The sequence below is a fragment of the Scylla paramamosain genome, chromosome 14 (assembly GCF_035594125.1).
Source record: "Scylla paramamosain isolate STU-SP2022 chromosome 14, ASM3559412v1, whole genome shotgun sequence".
Lineage (NCBI taxonomy): Eukaryota > Metazoa > Arthropoda > Malacostraca > Decapoda > Portunidae > Scylla > Scylla paramamosain.
The window spans coordinates 23,412,423-23,424,922 of record NC_087164.1 but is presented as its reverse complement, the minus strand read 5'-3'; the positions used below and the strand labels follow the sequence as shown (position 1 = coordinate 23,424,922).

Sequence of the window (12,500 nt, the reverse complement as noted above, 5' to 3'; positions counted from 1 at the left end):
GGTGAGGAGGTAGGCAGGGGGTGATATTGAGGTGGGGAGGGTAGTATGGAAATTGGACTGGGGAGGTAATTTTAGCGGGAGAGAAGGTAGAAAGGTGGTATTGGATTGGGGAGGAAGGTGGGGAGGTTACTTGGAAGTGAAAAGAAAGGCTGGTATATGGTATTAGATTAAAGAGCATGATGGGAGAGGATTTGACAGTGGGGAGGAAGGTGGGGAGGTGGTACAGAAGTGGGGGTGTAAACAGACTGGAAGGTAGAGAGTATCATGACTTGTTTCACCTTTCAGTCCATCCATTCCTTTTATACGGGTTCGTTACTTCCAGTCCGCTTAATCCCCATCCTTCACTCAGCCAAGCCCTCTCTCCCCGCTCCCCTGGCACGCTTTTCCTGTCACATCCCCGCCTCTCCCCCCGGCTGCATCTGCCTTTCATCCCTTCCTATCCCTGCCGACTAACAAACATTCTATTGTCCTCTCTCTCTCTCTCTCTCTCTCTCTCTCTCTCTCTCTCTCTCTCTCTCTCTCTCTCTCTCTCTCTCTCTCTCTCTCTCTCTCTCTCTCTCTCTCTCTCTCTCTCTCTCTCTCTCTCTGGGATTGTGTGAGTGAATATTTTTCAGTTCCATTGACGCGGTGAAACTAACCCGTGCCTTGCTCACAAAAAAAAAAAATATATATAGAGTTGCGCAAAAAAAAATAATAATAAAAAACGAGAATTGCTGTTGCTGTTGCTGCTGCTGCTGCTGCACGGAAACTGTTATATATTCGTGCAGCGCCAGCCTGGTCATATTTATGCTGGCCGGCCTGAAAGTTGTGCATTTCTCTCTCTCTCTCTCTCTCTCTCTCTCTCTCTCTCTCTCTCTCTCTCTCTCTCTCTCTCTCTCTCTCTCTCTCTCTCTCTCTCTCTGTGTGTGTTTTTTTTTCCCCTTTTTTTCAGTCCTTCCCTCTGTTGGCAGAATCTGTATCCAGTTTTTGTTTTTTTCCCCCTTTTTTTCCACTTTTGTATTTCCTTCGTGTTGTCAGCGATATCGACACACACACACACACACACACACACACACACACACACACACACACACACACACACACACACACACACACACACACACACACACACACACACACAAGCACGGACGCACGTAAATGGTTAAGGGCGAGAATAGAGAGAGAGAGAGAGAGAGAGAGAGAGAGAGAGAGAGAGAGAGAGAGAGAGAGAGAGAGAGAGAGAGAAAAGGGGATCAGGTCGTGTTTTTTCCGGGACGTGTGGAATCAGCGTGTAACATGGCGTGAATGCTCGTTCTCTCTCTCTCTCTCTCTCTCTCTCTCTCTCTCTCTCTCTCTCTCTCTCTCTCTCTCTCTCTCTCTCTCTCTCTCTGGTTCATATTTAGATATTAATTTTATTCAATGCAATCATCTTTTCGTTTTATATTCATTTGGTTCATCATATGTGGACGAATTCAGAGAGAGAGAGAGAGAGAGAGATAGTGTGTGTGTGTGTGTGTGTGTGTGTGTGTGTGTGTGTGTGTGTGTGTGTGTGTGTGTGTGTGTGTGTTCTAATATCATGATGTAGAAGTGTCATTTACTCAGCATATGTTTTCTAATGTCTTTCTTTCTGTCTTTGCAGTGTGATAGCGAGAGCGAAGGAGACACAAAGGTACGTAAATGTGTTTCGTGCGAAGCCCCAGCAGATCCAGAGACGGAGGAGGTAATGGTGGTGGTGAGATGAGAATTTCAAAACGTGTGGCCTTTTGTTTTTCTATTAGTTCTTTTTAATGTTTACTTATTTATTTATTTATTTACTTATTTCATTTTTGCACGTGCGTTCTGTAGGTGTGTAGAGATGTTGAAGGTGAAAATACACGTTGAAGGAGGAGACAAGTGTGTGAAGTTAAGTAAGAAGAGTAAAAAGTCACCTTCACACGCCAGGTCCCGTAGAAAATGTAGAAATTTATTAAGTGCATCTGTCATCCTTGTCCATAAATTAACCATGACTGAACGCTCCCTCCAGACACCGCTAACACTGATTACTGCCACCATGCTTCACCTTTAAGCACAGTGTACATGTGTGGGGGAAGAACATATGTGCACGGAAGACAGGTGTGGGGGATATACATGTGTAGGGTAGGAAAGATTAGTAAGCCGTTTCCTTCCTTCCTCCCCACTCCCCTCCCTCTCCCTCTCTCTCTCTCTCTCCCTCCTCGTGCTCGCCGCTCGTGTGATCTGGTAATCAGCTTGGATAATAATTATAATTGAAATTATATAGAGTATCGGACCTAACAAACGAGGTAATTAATAAGCGTGTGATTAGGGGAGCGTAACGGCCAATTAGGCGGTAATTGTTGGAACAGACACGCACCCACTGATTACTACACCAGCTATGGCCGCCACCACCACCACCACTACCACTGCGTCTCTCTCTCTCTCTCTCTCTCTCTCTCTCTCTCTCTCTCTCTCTCTCTCTCTCTCTCTCTCTCTCTCTCTCTCTCTCTCTCTCTCTCTCTCTCAGATGACAGTTGTTTTCTTGTTCTTCATGTTGATTTTGTTGTTGTTGTTGTTGTTCACAGTTTTACTCCTCCTCCTCCTCCTCCTCCTCCTCCTCCTCCTCCTCCTCCTCCTCCTCCCCGTAAGCGCTCTACAAGTACCACCTAACCCACTTACCTGTGACAAATTATCAATGTGTCGTAACAATGTACAGTACCTTACCTGCCATTCGTCTCTCTCTCTCTCTCTCTCTCTCTCTCTCTCTCTCTCTCTCTCTCTCTCTCTCTCTCTCTCTCTCTCTCTCTCTCTCTCTCTCTCTCTCTCTCTCTCTCTCTCTCTCTCTCTCTCTCTCTCTCTCTCTCTCTCTGACGTGTGAGGGAGCTGCCACCTCAACTAGGAACTAAAAATAGGCAGAGAGAGAGAGAGAGAGAGAGAGAGAGAGAGAGAGAGAGAGAGAGAGAGAGAGAGAGAGAGCGAAGGCCACACCATTACTGGACTATAAATAATTAATAAGCATTCAAGGCTGCCATGTTATCTATCTGAATATATCATGAGCGATTGTGACGTGGTGACGGTGACGGGGGTGGTGACTGGCAGGAGGGGGTAGGTATGGAGGGGTAGGGATGATGGGCAGCAGCGGTGAGTGGTGATGACAAGAGGCGGTGAGGGGAAAGGGGAGGGGGCGGGTCTTCCTGAGTGACCCACAGGTGACCACATCCTCCCTTCACAAATATATTGACACCCTCTTGACTTTGTTGGCGGCACGGCACTAGAGAGAGAGAGAGAGAGAGAGAGAGAGAGAGAGAATATGTGGTGGTGTTTACTGCTGTGGTGATGTTTAGTTATGTTAAATTGGGTGTTGTTAGCTTAGTGTTAGGTCAGGTCAGGTCAAGTTAGGATAAAATTGTATGGATTATGATGGGTTAGGTAGTCAAGCAGGTTAGGTGAGGTCAAGCAGGTTAGGTTAATGTTAGATTTGGTTAGGCAGGTGAGGTGAACGAGCAACGAAAATAGTAATGTGTAAATGTTGCTGTGTGTGTGTGTGTGTGTGTGTGTGTGTGTGTGTGTGTGTGTGTGTGTGTGTGTGTGTGTGTGTGTGTGTGTGTGTGTGTGTGTGTGCAGCAAGACGTGGACGTGCACATGTAACCACACAGGGACGTGGTTGGACATGCAAGTCAAAGTAGGAAGAACGTTAAATTTACATGCAAAGCCTCAGAGCCTCTTAGGTGTGCAGGCATTGATAATAGTGTATCAGTCTCATTGGCGCACGTCACTGTTATGTGCATTCACCAATTAATTTTCCCTCGGTTTATCTTTTTTAAGCAGATCATGACTCGGGACGAAAACAAATGATTGACACTAATGCTGCTGCTCGTAATTCAGAAAAAGCTTCAGTAATATTAAGTAAGACGCCGGCATCCTCCTCTATCCTGTCTTCCTCCTCCTCCTCCTCCTCCTCCTCCTCCTCCTCCTCCTCCTCATTTTATTTTTAACTCAGCATAAGCGAGATAACAGGATCACTTAAAACAACCCCCTAAGGACCAACAGGTATGCTGCTGTTCGTGCTTTCTTCATCTCTTCCTCCTCCTCCTCCTCCTCCTCCTCCTCCTCCTCCTCCTCCTCCTCCTCCTCCTCCTCTTCCTTCTGTGATAAATTTAAAAGAAGACACCCCTTGATCTTACCGCCTTTTTCTTCTTCTTCTTCTTCTTTTTCTTCTTGTTCCCCGGGTGTTCTTCAAGTTGCCTAATGCCACGAGCCAACATGTGCACGCATCAGTCAGTGCCTCCATGTAGCCCTGCTTGCGTCACTGAACAGCATCTCGTGGCCCGCTGTGTGACCTCCGTGCTGTTTATCATGTTTTTGTTCCCTTTGTAACTGGAGGTGGATGCCGAACGGACGCGCGGAATGTGGCGGTAACACGTGAGAGAGAGAGAGAGAGAGAGAGAGAGAGAGAGAGAGAGAGAGAGAGAGAGAGAGAGAGAGAGAGAGAGAGTAGTGGATCGGAACAAAACAGCAGAATTCTACATGATTGAGAAGGAGGGAGGGGAAGGATCAACACTGGAGGAGAGGAAAGGGAGACTTGGGGGGAGGGGAAGGAAAGAATAGGAAGTCAGGGAAGGAAGAGGAGGAGGAGGAGGAGGAGGAGGAGGAGGGAGGTTTCGTGATAATTGCAGGCCCGCCGCTGGCTTTACTGCTCCTGCCATCGACAGTTACGCCTCGCTTGATGGATTTTACGGCTACGTGTAAATTATTGTTGGCGGAGGGTCATGGAGGGGCGTGTGTTGTCCCTCCTTCCCTTCCCTTCCCTTCCCTTCCCTTCCCTTCCCTTTCTCTTCGCTTCTCTTCTCTTCGCTTCTCTTCTCTTTTCTTCTCTTCTTTTTCTTCTTTTTTTCTTTTCTCTTTTCTCTTCTCTTCTTTCTCTTTCTCTTTCTCTTTCTCTTTCTCTTCTCTTTCTGATCCTTGCCGGCGTTGATAAGAAAAAAAGGAGAGGGGAAGGGAGAAAGGAAAGATATCGATTTGTTTCGACACACACACACACACACACACACACACACACACACACACACACACACACACACACACACACACACACACACACACACACACACCTGTTCGTTGCTCTTAAGACTCACATTTCAACTCTTCTTTTTTTTATATATATTTTTTATTGCCTTTTTTTTTCCCCTGTCTTTTATCTAGACTTGTTTTTTCCTGACTGTCTGGCAAAGAACCATTTTTGCCTCCCTTTTTTCCCCTCCCTTTTCCTCGTCTTCACACACGCACGCACACACACAGGTACGTCAGTTCAATATATCTTTTTTCTTCTTCCCCCTCTATTTTTTTCTTGTATTCCGACCAGTGAACGCCGAATACTGTTTACTGAAGCAGCCGGTCGTGGTGGTAGGCAAGGTAGTGGTGGTGGTGGCGGCGGCTGCGGCGTAGGACATGTTGGTGTCTTACCCAGTTTCTACTACAAACCATTTCAGAACCTCATACGGTCACCAGTCAGTCAGGATACACTGAATAAAGGTGTGATGGTAGTGAATGAATATAGATGTGATTTTTAACTTCATTACGAAATATCACCGGGAAATTTGTACACGAGTAATGGTTCTTGTGATATTAAGAATGGAATTAATTGATGTCTTGGCTCTGAAATGGATTGATCTGCTACAGTGGTGTGTATGTTTTTGTGTTTATCTATAAAAAAAAATCTTGGAAAAGTAAAGGGAGTAAATTTTTTTTTATACCGTTGTTGGATCACTTAGGAATTAAATATAAAGTGATGTTTATACTAGGTCTGTAGGAAGCACTATAGGAAATATAACAGTGATACATATACAAGGCCTGTTGGGAAAAAAAGAAATCGAAGGAAAAAAGTTTTGCCTACTGCGCTTCATGTAAGAAAAAAAAAGTGACTTTTTTTCATTCATATAAAAAAATGCTGTTCGTGACTCCTCATATAAAAAAAAATGCAAGGTATAGTATTTCATGTGTTTGTTTTCTCAGCGTTTATGTCGTAGGCAAATATATATATATATATATATATATATATATATATATATATATATATATATATATATATATATATATATATATATATATATATATATAAATATTCTTATCTCTCCGTCGAAAGAAATAAGACGCTCGATTTATTTGTTTATTTTATTTATTTATTTTTTTCTCCTCGTTTACATTTATGAGGAAAAAAATCCCTCCCATCGCTGTGTGGATTAAAAAGTTAATAGTTGATACCTTTCTTATTTATTTATTTATTTTTTTATTGGAAGCGCCATGCGAAAGGAAAAGGAAAAAAAAATGTCAACACGGTAATTTTTATTTTATTTTTTATTCTTTTTTTTCGTACTTTTTGAAATAAATAAATTTGTTCCCCCACCTTGACGTACTTATGGTGTAAAATAGCCGATGAGGTAACTTCTTTTTCCAACGTACCTTTAGCGGTGGTGGGGAGGGAATATTGCCTGTCGCTCTGTGTTAAAAAAATAAATAAATAAATGATAGTTGACATTCGATATTTTATGCTTTGCCTTTAAAGGGTAAAAAAAAAAAAGATAAAATAAATAAAATCCATCTTGCTTATAACTGAACGATGATACATTTAATAACAACGATATTAGTCCACCTTCCTTTTATTTTCGTATTAATCTTATATAGAATAAAAGAAAAAAACTGGGTAGAATATTGCTGGCTACTACCCTGCCTGCAAAAAAAAAAAAAAAAAAAAAAGAAAAAAAAAAGAAAGAAAGAAAACACTAAACTAATGATACTGACAATAGTAAAAAAAAAAAAAAAAGAGAAAGAAATATCCATCGCGGTATACGTTACAGAAAACAGTCAACTGGTCCCTCGTCTCACGTGGCCCGTATGAAAAATATATATATTGGAAAAAGAAAGAAAAAAAAAAGTAATACTGGATACGTACATTTTTTTTTCCATGTATCTCCATAAAAAAAAGATAAAAAAGATATTAGGAAAAGGGAGACTCATTTTTTTTTCTTTTTTTCCATTTTTTACGTATCAAGAATAGTAAAAAAAGGAAAAAAATACTTAATACCTTTTTTTTACTTTTCACATTGCCTCTATTAAAAAAATAATAAAGAAAAGAAGAAAAAAAGAAAAAATATATTCAACACTTCTTTTGATTTTTTTTTTACTTTTCACGGCCCCCAGTGAAAAAAAGGACAAAAAAAAACCATCCAAAGTAAACAAAAATAATACAATATACTTTTCATGTCCCCCCAATGAAAAAAAAAAAAAAAAAAAACAAAGAAAAACAAAGAAAAAAAAACAATACCGAACACACACACACATTTTACAACGAACAAATAACGCCTCCATCAGCGGAGCACCATGTTCACGACGGGCGAGTGGCTGTATCTCTCCCCTGATGAGGACAAACGCACGCATAATTTCCCTAATTAAGATACACACCAGTGATAATAATGTGTGCCGGCTGGGTCATAAAACAGCGAAGTGGGGCGCGCCTGACGAGGAGAGGCGGCGGCGGCGCGGGAAACGACTTGAGTGGCAGAAATAAAAGTGATAAAAAAAAATGTTAAGGAAGTCGTAATCAAGTCGTAGGGAAGAAATAGTATTGTAATGTACCAAAAAAAAAAACAAATGGCGGTGACGGGGAATGGCAATAATGATCAGACAAGACGCTAATTATCCTATCAGAAAAAAACATTAAAACGCGTAAGACAGATAGGGAATTAAAGGTGAAAGTTGAGGTGAAGAGATTTTAGCCAGGTAACCGTACCGAGACTGGCAGGCGGTATAGAGGAATGAACTGGATGAAACACTGTATGTCTATGTGTGTCCGCGCGTAAGAATGGAGCAGAGAGAGAGAGAGAGAGAGAGAGAGAGAGAGAGAGAGAGAGAGAGAGAGAGAGAGAGAGAGAGAGAGAGAGCAAACAAATCTCCACTCAAAAAAAAAGAAAAAAATATTGAAAGACCCCTCCCCCAAACACACACACACACACACACACACACACACACACACACACACACACACACACACAGGGCAGTTCTCGTCTCCGCGGCAACTCTACAACTTGTCCAATTTTAGGTCAGACCCGACAGACGAGGGACCGCCAGCCCAACCAAACGCCCGACTGTAATGGCGCGTGTTTCGGGAGATGGGCTGAAAGGGGCGAAGGGCGGCGTGTGTTGTGGCGGGGACGGTTGGGGGGTGTGGGGCGGAAAGGGGGAGGGGGCGGTTAGAATAGGCAGGGTTGTAGAGGGAGCAAGAGTAGATATGGTTTGCTTTCTTCTGTGTTGATGAAAAGACCGCCCTCTCTATAAAACCGCTCTCTCTCTCTCTCTCTCTCTCTCTCTCTCTCTCTCTCTCTCTCTCTCTCTCTCTCTCTCTCTCTCTCTCTCTCTCTCTCTCTCTCTCTCTCTCTCTCTCTCTCTCTCTCTCTCTCTCTCTCTCTCTGAGGTTAGTGTAGCGTTGCGTGCGTGTCATCCACACTCATTCTCTCCCTCCCTCCCTCCCTCCCTGACCACCAGTCCTCCCTCCCTCCCTCCCCAAAGCTGACTCGCAGAAAACCAACCTCATCTTTTTTTTTTTTTTTTCCTTTTTCCCCCACAGTTTTTTTCCCTCTTCTTTCTTTATGTTCATGGAATTACCTTTTTTTTTCCCTTCCGTACACTTCATTCCTTTTAGCGCGAGGCATTTGACATTTGCTGTATGACTCAAGAACACAACTTTTTTTTTTTTTTCTCCCCATTGTTTTTTTCTTGCATATAAATGGCAGTGGTGGTTACGCCGTCCCCTCCTCCTCCTCCTCCTCCTCCTCCTCCTCCTCCTCCTCCTCCTCCTCCTCCTCCTCCTCCTCGCGGGCTCACCACAAAGGTATAATTGACTTGTAGGCGAGAATTTAGGTTCCCTCTTTGATGACAGGTTTGTAAGTGCTCCTTTTTGTCTCTGGGAGGGAGATAGTTATGATGATTGTTGGCTTGGGTGTTGGACGGTCATTTGGTGTGTGTGTGTGTGTGTGTGTGTGTGTGTGTGTGTGTGTGTGTGTGTGTGTGTGTGTGTGTTGTGTTTTGATATTGGGTTATTGTGTGTGTGTGTGTTGGGGAGTAGGTCTCTCTCTCTCTCTCTCTCTCTCTCTCTCTCTCTCTCTCTCTCTCTCTCTCTCTCTCTCTCTCTCTCTCTCTCTCTCTCTCTCTCTCTCTCTCTCTCTCTCTCTCTCTCTCTCTCTCTCGTCTTGTCTTCCTTTCATTCTTCTTGGTCTTGTTATATTCATTCAGACTGACTTGTTAACTGGCTAGCTTTCCTCCTCCTCCTCCTCCTCCTTCATCGTCAGGATGGATGGGTGATTTGTCAGCTGTTCACGCGCAGTTTTTCAAAAATGGTTTAGAGTGAAAGAGCATCTGACTGTCGATTACTTGTGACGTGGCTGTAGCGTGGAGAGTGAGAGTGAGTCTGAGTCGTTCCTTCCTTCCTTCCTTCCTTCCTTCCTTCCTTCCTTCCTTCCTTCCTTCCTTCCTTCCTTCCTTCCTTCCTTCCTTCTTTCTCTCGTCCCTCCATCTCTTCTCCTACGGTCTCCATTTAACAAGGTAATGGTGGCGGTGTCGTGGGGAGAGAAGGTCCAGAAAAAAATTAATTACCTCGTCCCCTTTTCACCTCGGATCCCCGCTACGCCTCTCTCTCTCTCTCTCTCTCTCTCTCTCTCTCTCTCTCTCTCTCTCTCTCTCTCTCTCTCTCTCTCTCTCTCTCTCTCTCTCTCTCTCAAAAATAAGTAGCAGATTTGTAAAGTCGATATATTTTTTTCTTGCCGTCGCCCTTGTTTATCTCCTCCTCCTCCTCCTCCTCCTCCTCCTCCTCCTCCTCCTCCTCCTCCTCCTCCTCCTCCTCCTCCTCCTCGCTATTTACTTAAGTGTGTATCATATCAGCCAGTCTCGTAAGGGCCAACAGATCTACTGCTTTGCGTTCTTTCTTTGTGTTCCTTTTTCCTCCTCCGCCAGTTATTAATATCTTGAACTCGTACTTAACCCCCCCCCTCTCTCTCTCTGTCTCCCTCCCTCACACACACATACACACACACCGTTATCCTTCTCTCCTTTCATTCCTGTAACTTAATTTTTTTCCCCCGTGTTGGAGAGAGGGAAGGGTTACGAGGAGCGGGATAGAGGGAGGAGGATGTGCACACTCCGGCCATTTGTATGAAAATATGGTGTGGAGCGACGGTCGGGTGTTTAGTGCCGTCTGGGGACCACTGCCTGCGGGAGGGACGGAGGGGTGGACCGTGCGAGGGGGAGAGAGACTGTATAGGAAGGGAGGGAGGGAGGGAAGAAAGGGAGAGTTTAGGAAAGGGAAGGAAGGATAAGAAGGAGGAAGAGAGGAAAGCCCCTGCAGCACGTGTGGTCAGCTTGTTGAATTTCTCTCTCTCTCTCTCTCTCTCTCTCTCTCTCTCTCTCTCTCTCTCTCTCTCTCTCTCTCTCTCTCTCTCTCTCTCTCTCTCTCTCTCTCTCTCTCTCTCTCTCTCTCATTTTTTTCTTTCACTGTCAACATTTTTCATTCTCCGCCGCCTTCAGATGAAAGGGCAGGTAGAGAGAGAGAGAGAGAGAGAGAGAGAGAGAGAGAGAGAGAGAGAGAGAGAGAGAGAGAGAGAGAGAGAGAGACTGAACCAGAAAAGGAAGACGATATGGGAGAGGGCGGAGTAAGAGGAAGAAAAACGGACCTAGAGAGGCAGAAGGAAGGAGTCTGGGAGGAAAGGATGTGTGTATGGGGCCCAGGGTTAAGTTAAGAGGATACAGGAGGAGGAGGAGGAGGAGGAGGAGGAGGAGGAGGAGGAGGAGGAGGCGGGGCAGAAGAAAGAAAGATGAACCCAGAGAAGATGGAGAGGAAAAGGAGGTTGGCGGTTCCGTATCTTTAACATCCAGTCTGCCAGTCAGTAAATCAGTTAGTCATTTAGTTGGTCAGTCATTCAGTCAGTCAGTCAGTTCATTAGTTAAGTGGTTGATTAGTCAGGCACATACTCAGTTATTCATTTATGCAGTTACCCAGTCAGTCAGTCAGTCAGTCAGTCAGTCAGTCAGTCAGTCAGTCAGTCAGTTAGTCAGTCAGTCAGTTCATTAATTAAGTGGTTGATTGGTCAGGCAAATACTCAGTTATTCATTCATGCAGTTAGTCAGTCAGTCAGTCAGTTACGTTAGTCACCCAGGCAAATCACTCGTTTATTCAGCCAGTCAGTCAAGCTACTCACTCAGTCAGTCAGCCAACAAGTCAGTCACTCAGCAAATTAACCCAAACAATCATTGAGTCATTCAGTTAACTAGTCACCAATTTTAACCAGTCAGTCAACATCCCCCTACCATTCCCCACAGTCAGCCACCCTAACAGCACAAAAGAGGCCACTAGAGTCCAGTCACTCAGTCCCCTCTCCCTCTCCTCTCAGTTCCCCTAACACCGAGAATGGGAAGGGAAGGAAGAGACGGGGGGTGGGGGGAAGAGGAGGAAATATCAGACCTTCCTCCTTTCCTCCCTCACTCTCCGTCCCATCCTAGACCTCCCTCTCTCTCTCTCGTTGTGTCTCTCTTTTCCCCTTCCTCTCTATAACTCCTTCCCCTCTCTCTCTCTCCCTTGCCTCCCATTAAGTGTCACATAATTTTTCGTGAATCGATCTGGACTTGCTCGCCCTGGTTCCAGTATTGGGTATCAGTTTGGCCCTTAATGCAGTATTGGGAAAGGGGCCTAATAGACCTGTTATATCTCCCTCTCCCTCTCCCTCTCTCTCTCTCTCTCTCTCTCTCTCTCTCTCTCTCTCTCTCTCTCTCTCTCTCTCTCTCTCTCTCTCTCTCTCTCTCTCTCTCTCTCCTTTTGTTATTTTCATATTTCCTTCATTATAAAAGCGACCAATTTCCTTATATATTTATCAACATTTTTCCGCGCATTCTTTCTTTTTCAGATTCCCTTTGTTCCTTTGTTTCTTTATATTTTCTTTTACTTATATATATATTTTTAACTACTTTTAATAGTTTATTACAACAACGAAAGCCAAAACCCCCAAAAAATACTCCTCCTCCTCCTCCTCCTCCTCCTCCTCCTCCTCCTCCTCCTCCTCCTCCTCCTCCTCCTCCTCCTCCTCCTCCTCCTCCTCCTCCCACGTTCTCTTACCACCGCAAATACTTTCTTTTTTCCTTTTTTCCTCCCGCATGCTCCCTTGCTGCTAAATCTGACAGCAAAGTTTCCAAGCTCCCTCCGGTGCGTCCCTCACTCCCCCGCCGCCCCTGTGGGAGACACGGCAGGGGAGGGCCAAGAAATTAAGAGCCTCAAGGGTTGTCAGGGGAGCGCAAGGTGGCTGGGGACGCCTGACAAACGAGTCTTACTGGGCGTGGGGAAAAAAATAAAGGTTGTCTGTGTGTGGTAAGGGAAGAGAGAGAGAGAGCCAAGTGGTGGTGGTGGTGCTGGTGGTGGTGCTGGTGGAGGAAAAGGAGGAGGAGAGGGTTTTCAGCATTCTCTCTCTCTCTCTCTCTCTCTCTCTCTCTCT

At 44.6% G+C, this 12,500-nt stretch overlaps 1 protein-coding gene across 1 annotated transcript in view; it reads left to right on the top strand.

The window, feature by feature from the left end:
* Nucleotides 1-12,500, top strand: part of LOC135107046 (autism susceptibility gene 2 protein homolog) — a 194,311-nt gene that overhangs the window by 146,207 nt on the left and 35,604 nt on the right. The window contains exon 5 of the mRNA XM_064016636.1: nt 1,619-1,648. The gene's annotated coding sequence lies outside the window, so the exon portion shown is untranslated. The remainder of the gene's footprint in view (nt 1-1,618; nt 1,649-12,500) is intronic.